The 9,961-nt window shown below is 40.2% G+C and overlaps 1 long non-coding RNA gene across 1 annotated transcript in view; it reads left to right on the top strand.

Annotated features, from left to right (window-relative positions):
- The window catches only part of LOC148388581 (uncharacterized), a 29,733-nt gene that overhangs the window by 11,049 nt on the left and 8,723 nt on the right, over positions 1–9,961 (top strand). Inside the window, exon 4 of the long non-coding RNA XR_015862079.1 lies at positions 1,087–1,206. This is a non-coding gene — a long non-coding RNA (uncharacterized LOC148388581). The remainder of the gene's footprint in view (positions 1–1,086; positions 1,207–9,961) is intronic.

The raw sequence follows: 9,961 nt of genomic DNA, 5'->3' as shown, positions 1-9,961 counted from the left end.
GAGCAACGTTTACTTTTAGGAGGATAACACGAGGACTCTTCCTTGTTGTTTTCTGATAAAATCCCGAGTGCCACGTGCTGTGCGGGTGAAAGGTTAAATATTAATAACGCCAGGCTACGTGGAGTTTTAAACATTCGATATTTATTTTTTGCAGAGCCGTCACCAACACGACGCATCATTTATTCATGCTAAAACGTGAATATTGAATTTTCGAAATGCATGCGGGATGATTTGTGTGTATGGCGGCTTAATGCATCGCAGCGAATGCACAAAGCCTGACCTTTAACCACATAGTGTAAGCACAGCAAACACTCAACCACAATGAGATCCTCGCTTAAGGTGTCTCTGTGGCGGCAGCGATTAGTTCACCTCATTATATCACCACTATCACACTGCGATTACAGAAACCAACAAATATGCAATATAAATGTTCCACGCCATCTGGACCAGATCGGAATTAACTTTTAATATAACAAATACAAACATTTTTAATGCATCACAGCAGAAATGCTGATTATTAAGATTTCCACATTGTAAGTAGTTTTGTTGTGACTGACCAATCAGTGGGTGGGAAATTTATGACGTCATTGAGGGCCAGCGCGATGGCCTTGTAAAGACGGTTTTGAAAACAGATTTTTTTTCAAGAATCAGCTAAATTAGATTAAGTTACTGATTTTGAAGTCCTTGGGAGGATTGTATTGTCATGGCAACACATCTGATTGGACAAAATCATGTACTGAAAGCAATGCTGCTAAAATAAATGCAATAAAATTGATGGAATAGACTGCTGAAAATAAATTGATATTCTATTGAACAAATATGCCTCGACTTTTCCCATTATTTGGGTTAATTGTGGAAAATATTAGTTTCTGCTAACCACCAATATCCCCTAACACCATAAAAACATACACTTAAAATATATCTTCAAATTCAGATTGTGAAATTCAAAATAAAACAAATAGTAGCAAATAAAGATATACTTAACTTTAGTGAGCATCCAAAGGATGTGCACAATTTTGCCTACGGAGGAAGAGAACATCGCACATAATGGCAACTGTTAAATTCACTCTCCATTGTTTCCTACAGGAAGGAAAAAAGTTTGGAAACAACTTTGAAAGTCAACCAACAAAGTCAGAGAACTGATCGTGTTCCATGTCAGAGGTTCCCACCATGTATGAAAGTTGCTGCCGGCTGACGTCAATCCAGGTCAGTCATCCATCATTGTCAAAGCGTGTATAGATCAGGAGGTGCGTCGATATAACCCGATGCCTATTGCAAGGTGTGTGGATGCAGCAACACGTATGGGGATGGAGTGAATGGATTACACATGTGCGAGGTTGGAGATCACACTGAGTGAATTGAAGGAGCTCGAAATGTAGTGTAGTGCATTTGTTTGGCTCGGGAGAAACATACCTGTCAATATTGTCTAGTATGGTTTTCATGGAAGGACCATGGTAGATTTGGGTAAAATAACAATTTATTCCATTATGCATGGGTGAACGGGAGCCTATCTTAGCAGACTTTGGGCAAGCAACAAACCCGTGTCCATCCACCCCAAAGTTGGGTCAATTTGACCCAACTTCCCCGGGTCAGTCCAATTTTTAAGCCAGCAGTTTTAAGTGTGTACACAAAACCTGCTGGGTCAAAAATAACAGAATTTTGGTCAAAAATTGGACTGACCTGATACTTGATTCAAAAACAAACACAAATTTGGTTCTTTTGATACAAAATAACAAAAGCTGGGTCAAATTAACCAACGTAGTGACTCATTTCGATTTTTTTAAAAATAAATTTGTTTTATTTTGACCCAGGAGTGGACTCTGATAAAGGTTTTTATATTGCCCACTAGCCATATGTTGCCCACCCTTACCTTACTACACCTTAAAATCAAAAGACTCTTAAATTGACTTATACTTTGTGTATGCAGAAGCTTGTTTATGTGCGTTTGGTGCCGGGCCCTTATATACAAATGAGGGTTGCCTATACACATGCCGATGTTATGCAAAAATAATGAGGTCATTAGTGGTTAAAACTAAATAGCCCAAACAAAGCAATTGGCATCGCTAATCATGTGCGCCTCGCTTCAAATAACGTCTGAGGGTGTTTAGCAGCAGTGTAGGTCAAAGCCATCTGTAACCTGCAGAGGCGCTCAAAATGGGAGCATGCAGGGGGGACGTGTTGATGGCACCTTCTGGCTTGTGCCACCATCACCACCACCATCACCAGTAGAGAACAACAAGAGTGTCCGCTCGGGTTAATGTCCTTCTATTGATCCCGGCAAAGCACCGCTATCGAAAATGAATTACCGAGGCCCCGCGCAGCAGCGAATCCGTCATCTGTGCTCAGCCAGCCGGCCACAGCGCGCTCATTGCACGGCCGCGCGGTGCAACGTGATGGATGGAAACTCTCATTGCGAGCCCTTCTCATTTCGCGTAGTCTCAATATAAAGGAGAAATTAGACCGAGTGGAAAGTTTGCAACTTTCAAACCTAATGCAGTCTTCTTCTTTAGTCGGGTGTACGGAAGTCGAAACGCGACGTAGTCATAAAACTCCGCAAATACATGAATAAATTTACGGGTATCGGAAGTATTTATTAAAAACACTCCCGGTCCATACATATAAAAGAGTCAAATTAAAAAATAATGACTCGCCCACCGTTCGTACCCTCAGAATATCGTAAGTCGAGACCGTAACGAGAACCCAATGTTTTTTTTCCCAATTAAGGTCGCCAAAAGATATAGAAAATTTCTATAAATATTTACATTTTAAATGCATACTCAGTCTATGATAAGTGCAGATAATGTTCAACTTTGATTCTAAATATCACAGAGAACGTCATGATGGATTAAATATTGAACGGAAATCCTTAAATCTTTTCGTTTATTTTTCAAAATTACACAAATGAATGTATATTCGATGATCCTTTATCTCCGAAATGTCACTTTTGTATTTACGTGGCTGTCATAAAGGCATTCATTTCACAAAAGGCTTAATATTGCGTTGTATAACTGCAATGAGGGGTTTCTAACATGTTGGTTAACTTTGGGAGAATCAATATATTTAAAAACACCGCAATAATATGTAAAATTAAAAACAATTGCAGTGCCAACTTGTCAATGAATTTTCGGCTCTTTACAAACACACGGAGTGGTCGGCTAGTTTGCGTGCTGCTTTTTTAAAAAAAACATTTTTTAACTTGGAGGAAGTTCCACATATACTGCAGACATGTCTACCGCTTTTTAATTTGTGTTTTTAGCTTCAAGCTGTTTGCCTCCCGCCGTCTTTTTTTTTTTGGGACCTGCGGGAGTATTTTGTTGTTATCTTAAAGCGCTGCTGTCGTTTGCTGATCACATAATCAATGATGAACCCTGCAGCAGCCTTTTTCGATCGATGCATTTCTGAAGGTTCGATAACGCTGTAAAATTATGCACTCTGGTCCAAATTTTAAAAAGTCATATTGGGTTATTCATTTGAATTAATTATTACATATCTGAAACAAAATAAAGCGCATAAATAAACTATACGATATGATAGCCAATGTTAATAGCTACGACATGAAGTGTATTTCAATTTCGCTTATTTTGGAAAAATATTCTTCTTTTATTTTAGCAGTAGAGCTCCACTGTACATGCAGTCTATATAGTTCCTCGTCCATGTGGACACGCTAATCTTTTCATGGCTTCTTGAGAGACTGGTGCGCCTGATGCATCACGCCTAATGTATTCTAAAGTATATTTACTATTGGCAAAAGTTAAGTAGCAGTGTTTAGTCATGTGCCATTGATCACACGTCCTTGCAGACACACACAGCACACACACACACTGGCTTCTTGTTTGCTTGTACATGCATTCTAGTAAGTATATAAGGGATTTATTTCCTATATCATTTTCACAGATTTAGAAAAAGACATTTTAAAAAAACTGCCGTTATCTAAATTTTTTGTGCATACACTGAACGAGCTGCTGCTTGGACTTTGTCTTGTTGAGCAAACTTTTAGCATGCGTGCAGTCCGTAGGCCGAATCAATGCCCGCACGTTTGTCCGTTAAATCTTCGCTTTGCACGCGATTTATTTTATTTTTCCTACATTTATCAATTCATATTTTTTATTTATTTAAAGCAGTAAAAAGAGGCCTCGAATGCCTTTTGGCATTGAATGCCAGTGTTTGTGGAGCGTTTGGCCGCCATTTGTTAAGGAATTAGTGTTGTTGCCATAGATTATTATTTAGGTGCATTTGCATTTGAAAAGCGGAGCCCGGCAATAGAGGAGCGAGCTTGATCAATAGCCGCGGTGAAGTATCGATCCATTTGCAGGCTGATCGATTGGTGCAGAGAATTGGGTTCGAGTCTTTTTTTAATGCTTCCGGTTAAATTATATATTAAAAATATATATTTATGTACATGCGGGGGAAATAGGCACGCGTGTGTATTTAAAAAAATACAATTTGTAGTGGCAAAAGGCCCGTTTTCTCCCAGTAAGGCTTTAATCAATACCTTGTTTTAGTCAACAGGATTCTTAAATCATATATAAATCTTATATAAAGCATCATAACTCGAGTTATAAGAAAAACTAATATGTGCAATTGTGTAAATTTCTTATGTTAAATATAAAAAATACATATATTTTTTAAATCCAGGCTACTAATTTTTAATTCTCTTATTGAAAATTTAATTTCCTTCTACGTACCTGATTTTTCAGTACGTGCTCATTTATTTTTCATGTATTTATGGCCAAAGCATAAAATAAAATATTTCTCGCACGTAACTATTTACCCCTCCCCCCCTCAAAAAAAAAAAAACTATTAAAATAAAAAATACAATCTTTTTTAGCATGGTCCAAAGGTCACCCATTTGGGAAGCGTATATTTATATAGCCTATTATCTGCATGGTGACAGGCCGTTAGTGGAAGAAATAAACATCAGTCAGGTGTGTTCTTCAATCAGTTTGAGGCACTAATCACACACGCACGCGCGCACACACACAAACACACACACGTTCAATGCGTTATTGATCCGATTGCGGGTGGATTATGGAATGTTGCACGAATTATTTTGATCAGTTTGTCTTTTCTTTCTAACACCTTAAACTCTGTCGACACTCGTATATTTATTCACGAGATCCAGTAATATCCACAACTTATGTTTCTATATATTAATTGCCTCCTAGATCTATTTTAATAAAACAAAATACATTTATTTTCCGTGTGCGTGTGCCTGTGTGATTGCGTGTGCGCGTGCGCTGTCGCGTCAGTGTGGTACAGATTAGTATTACACTTATTTTTTGTAAATGTCCGCAAAATTGAGTAGGATAGTTGAATATAATTTAAATAATTGCAGAATATGGAATAAGATTAAATAAATATCAAGGATTTTGTACAGTAGCACGGTATAGTTAGGCTCTAAATATTCATTGTGGAAATGTTCCTAATGAAGCGTCCATTGATTGTGAACATGATTGACTTGATAAAAATCATACACAGTGCATTTAATATACGACAGATATAAACAGATTATATCTACTGGATATAAAAAGTCTACACACCCTTGTTCAAATGCCAGCTTTTTGTGATAAAAAAAAATTTTTTTGACCATTGATGTGGCCAATACAACTGAATGAAAAAATATATTTTCAAGAGTTAGAGTAAAAATCAACAACTACAATATAGTTACAGATGTTTGCACACCCTCATAACTGAATTCAATCACATTCAATTTCATGTTAAATCAGAGTCAGCACTGCTACTATTTCAAATGCCTATTGTGAACCCTTCAAAAAAGCTCTAGTATGCTTTGCTTAATATTTTTTTCTCTTTTCACACAGAATCCTGGAGATTTTCTGATAACACTAACTACCGTTTTGAGTTGTTCATAATTCCCTTCACCTCAGTTCCAGCTCTAGGAAAACAACCTCAAAGCCTGCTGCTACCACAGTGCTGTGCTTGCCCCCAAACAATTGGTTTCATCACATTAGCAAAATATCAGAAATGCCAGGAAAGGCCTACTAGAACAGCAGAACTTTATTTGAGGTTAATCAGAGGCACTTTAAAAGGTGTCAGGTGCACGCCGACTCCCACTTAACACGAGTTTGAATGTTATTGGTCGATTCAGAGCAGACACTGTTAAAAGAGGGTGTGTACACTTATGCAACCAGATTATTTCAGATGTTTTTCATTTTACCTTTCCAAATAGATATAATTGAATTTCCAAAATAAATGGCACCCCCAATGGAGTTCTCCATAGGCTTGATTCTCCTTTTGTGCAGCGGATGTGTTGGATTAAGCATGCGCATCCTCTATTTATATACATTCATAATGCCTCATAGGTTGGAGCTTAGGCTCATTCGATATTGTCAAGTATTCGTATGATCCCGCAAGCTACTTAAGAGCATTATTCACGCTTCGTCTTCGTCTGCAGCCTTCACCCCTTCCTCCCCACTCTTTAATGCTAACGCTGGATTTATTAGGCTTAAGGAATAGCCGGCACTTCTTCCTCAAAGGGGATCACACATTAAGTGTAGATCAAAAGATGCGCTCTTAAAAACACAGACTAACGCCTCGTGCAAAACACTTACTCGTTCCGTTAAGTGGTATGATTCTTCGCCTTTTTAATCAGCCTTTTGTTTCACGTTACAGTATAATTCCTGCACAGCAAAGCTATTTGTTATGGTTATGTGAGGGAGGGGGGGGGGATATCTGCTTTGGAAGTTGTCTGTTTTGAGTGGAATACAGAAAGAAAAGAGGAGGCGGAGATGTATTTTCAAGTTTTTTTGTTCTTTGACATGAAACAGTGACACGGCTGCAGGGAAAGTGTCAGCTTTTGCACAAAACACCAGCTTTTTGCCTTTTCTTCTTCTGGCACTGATATCAAACGCTCGCTGCAGCTTGCTGGTTTTTCCTCAGATGCTCCAGATCACAGTTTTTTTTTTTTTCTATCAAAGATCATTCCAGTTCTAATAAAGCCCTCCAAAGGTCACATATATATATATATTACTCAATTGCAGATAGGAAGATACGCTTTAGGGTTTATTCAATGTGCTATATTGTCATATGAGAAACACCAATATAATTTTTTTTAAATCATTAATTCCCATGGGCCACATATGGCCCACGGGCCGCAGATTTTCCACCGCCCCTTTCTAATGGTGGGAAACGTGTATCAGTCTGAATAAAATGTCCAGTCGTCTTTTGCTTAATGAACCCCAGCAAGCACCCAAACAAGCACCCACCCGCCTGACCCATCCTTTAACCACCCACCCCGCTCCCACAGTGGAAATCCCGCCCTCCACACCCGATAGAGCACCCGTTGCTAGGCGACAGAGGGAGAGATGGATTGAGGAGACACAGTCAATCAATTCTGCAGAGAGAGAGAGAGAGAAAAAAGAGGGGAGGGGGGGTTAGAGGAGGCTCAAGATGGTCTCCTCACAAGCATCCATCTTTGTTAGCGGCGCCGCACCTCCAAAGATAAATAAAATAAATGCATCTATGCAGCTGTCCACCCTTCCATCTCGGTCCCACGCTTGTTTTTTTTAATACTTCTATCACAAGAAACGACAACGGGCATGTTGTGATTAACACACCCCTCGCTACACTTGCATTGTGTGTCGGCCGCTCTCCATTAGTCAGCGTAGCCCACGCACACACATGCAGATGCCCTGCAATGTACCACATGCCCCTCTTTCTCTCACTGGAAATGTGTGTGCGCGTGCGTGCGTGTGCACGCACGCTCAGCAGCGGGTGTTGAGCTCATCGACTGAGTATTGATCCCAGCACTCACCTCCCTGCAGTCAGCTCTTGTCCTACATAGCATGCCCTGTCTGATTTCTCCCCTAATGGCTTTTATCCAGCTCCAATCTTTATTTAAACTGAAAAGTAGGAATTAGCACCCACTTCTGTCCAAGTCTCTCTCTTGCTTAGCGTTTTGCTGCTTTCTTCTTTTTTTAAACGGCACATCATCATCCAGCCTGAGTAAAATATCTGCAGTGAATCTTCTCTCTCTCTCTGAATATTTAGTTCCTGGACACTTCATTAGGTACACCCGTATAGGGTCATTCAATTAAATTTTCAATTTTAGGCAATACGTACTGTCAAAGTACGTTCTTCTTCTTCTTATTATTTTTTACAAAATGATATATTCAGCAGATAATAATAATAATAATAATCCTTGTAAGTATTATGTGTTAGCATTAAGCTAGTTGATGCTATGTGGTTGCTCCAAATATGAATTTGAAAGTCTTTTTTGGGGGAATGCTTGTTCCATGGTCTTTCTTCTCCCCATTCCAATGTGCTGCCAATACGGCAAGAAGACAGCCATTACTCATCCATATCAGCTGCTTACACCCTTCACCTTTTTATCGTTATGGCAACGTCTCCTCCCGCCATCGAGCGTCATTTATTCTGCCCCGACGACTTTTCGTATCGACGCGCCTTTGCGACCAAACCATGCCCCTCCCACCCCCACATGGAGTTGAGGGGCAGTGTGTCGGGGGGGGGAACCCCCTCGCTGTGCCATCATCCGTTTTCGATGGCCGTTTTGATTTGTTGTTCGCGAAGGGAAGTGACTGACCAAGAGAGAGCAGAGCAACTCTTATCTAGACCCGGCAGGAATAAGACACATCACGCTATCTGTGCTGGCACACACAATGGGGATTAATTGATCCCCTAATACCGTAGCTAAATCAATAGCAACCTAGCATTCTTCTTCTGTAGCCAATCGCGCGCCGTCTCTGTGGCCGCGGGTTGACGGACAGTATCGCAGAGGTGAAGCCGACAGGAGGAGTCCATCGGAAGGCCGAGAGCCAAGGCTGCGGCCTTCCTCTCCGAGCACAAATGCTCTTACTGAAGATACTTTGGGGTGTATCAGAGCATAATTTCTGATCCTCTTGTATGGAATCTTTTTAGATTGTGCAGCGGAATTTGGAATTCTGTGAGTATCGGGTCATTTTGTACACTCCACCTTATCTGCAGCCCGCTTGGATTCATCTCCATTAGACTCTCCCGTCTCCCATCCTTCTCTCCCTCCCGCCCGCCTAATCGTTCCCGTACCAGCCAGAACCTTGGCATGGTCGAGCTTTCCCACCAACACTTTTTTTCACTCACACAAGCTCGTATAATAACAGGCTAAAAATATGCCTTCGCTTCAGTTTTTTTTTTTTCCCCCCCTCTCCCTTCCTTGCAGTATTGATTTTGCCCAAAGCATTGTCTATGGCGAGAGAAAGAGAGAGAGAGAGAGAGAGCTGGAGAGACAAATGAAGTAGGAAACAACTAGAAAACAAATTACTTTCTACACACCAATGGGTGACAAATTAAAGGAGAAAACGATCTAAGTGAGAAAAAGACGGAATATTGTAATTGGGGTTGAATCTGAAAATATAAATGAAAAAAAAAAACAACGTGTTTATGATTGAATGTGAAGAAACTCAAACTCATTTTTCGACATCAATTTGACGTATTTGCTCAGGTGCTGCATTTCACATTGAGAATGAAATGATCTAGAAGATCCTGCAGGGTTAATTCACACACTTAGCTACTATTTTATTTTGCAGTACATCCTCTCAACTGGACGTCACAGTGCACCAAAACACTCTCACGCAGAATGATTCAATAATAAGCCGCTGCAATGAAAGAAAGGCTTTACTATGGCAAATATGTTCCAAATGCAGCTTTTCGGAGAAAATGGTTGGGCTCTTTTGGCACTGGTGTGTAATGGGAATGGAGAGAGCTGATCAATAAGGGTATTGATTGCTGCTGGCTTGAGTCTGGGGAATTGAGAGTGAGAATGGGAAGGGGGGGAGTCGAAGGAGAAGGTGGTGTGGGGGTTGGCTACCAGGTTGAATTTTTTGAAATGCTCTGTTGCAAAGATGACAAATAGTCGCTTTGAAAGGAGGGAGACAAAGACGCTGGTCAGTCATTTTGGAAAATCAACAACAACTAGGAAAACAATTTATGTCAACACTGCTTTGAGAAA

The sequence above is a fragment of the Syngnathus floridae genome, chromosome 13 (assembly GCF_059516105.1).
Source record: "Syngnathus floridae isolate MCC-2025c chromosome 13, RoL_Sflo_1.0, whole genome shotgun sequence".
Taxonomy (NCBI): domain Eukaryota; kingdom Metazoa; phylum Chordata; class Actinopteri; order Syngnathiformes; family Syngnathidae; genus Syngnathus; species Syngnathus floridae.
This window is presented reverse-complemented; position numbering and strand designations above follow the sequence as displayed.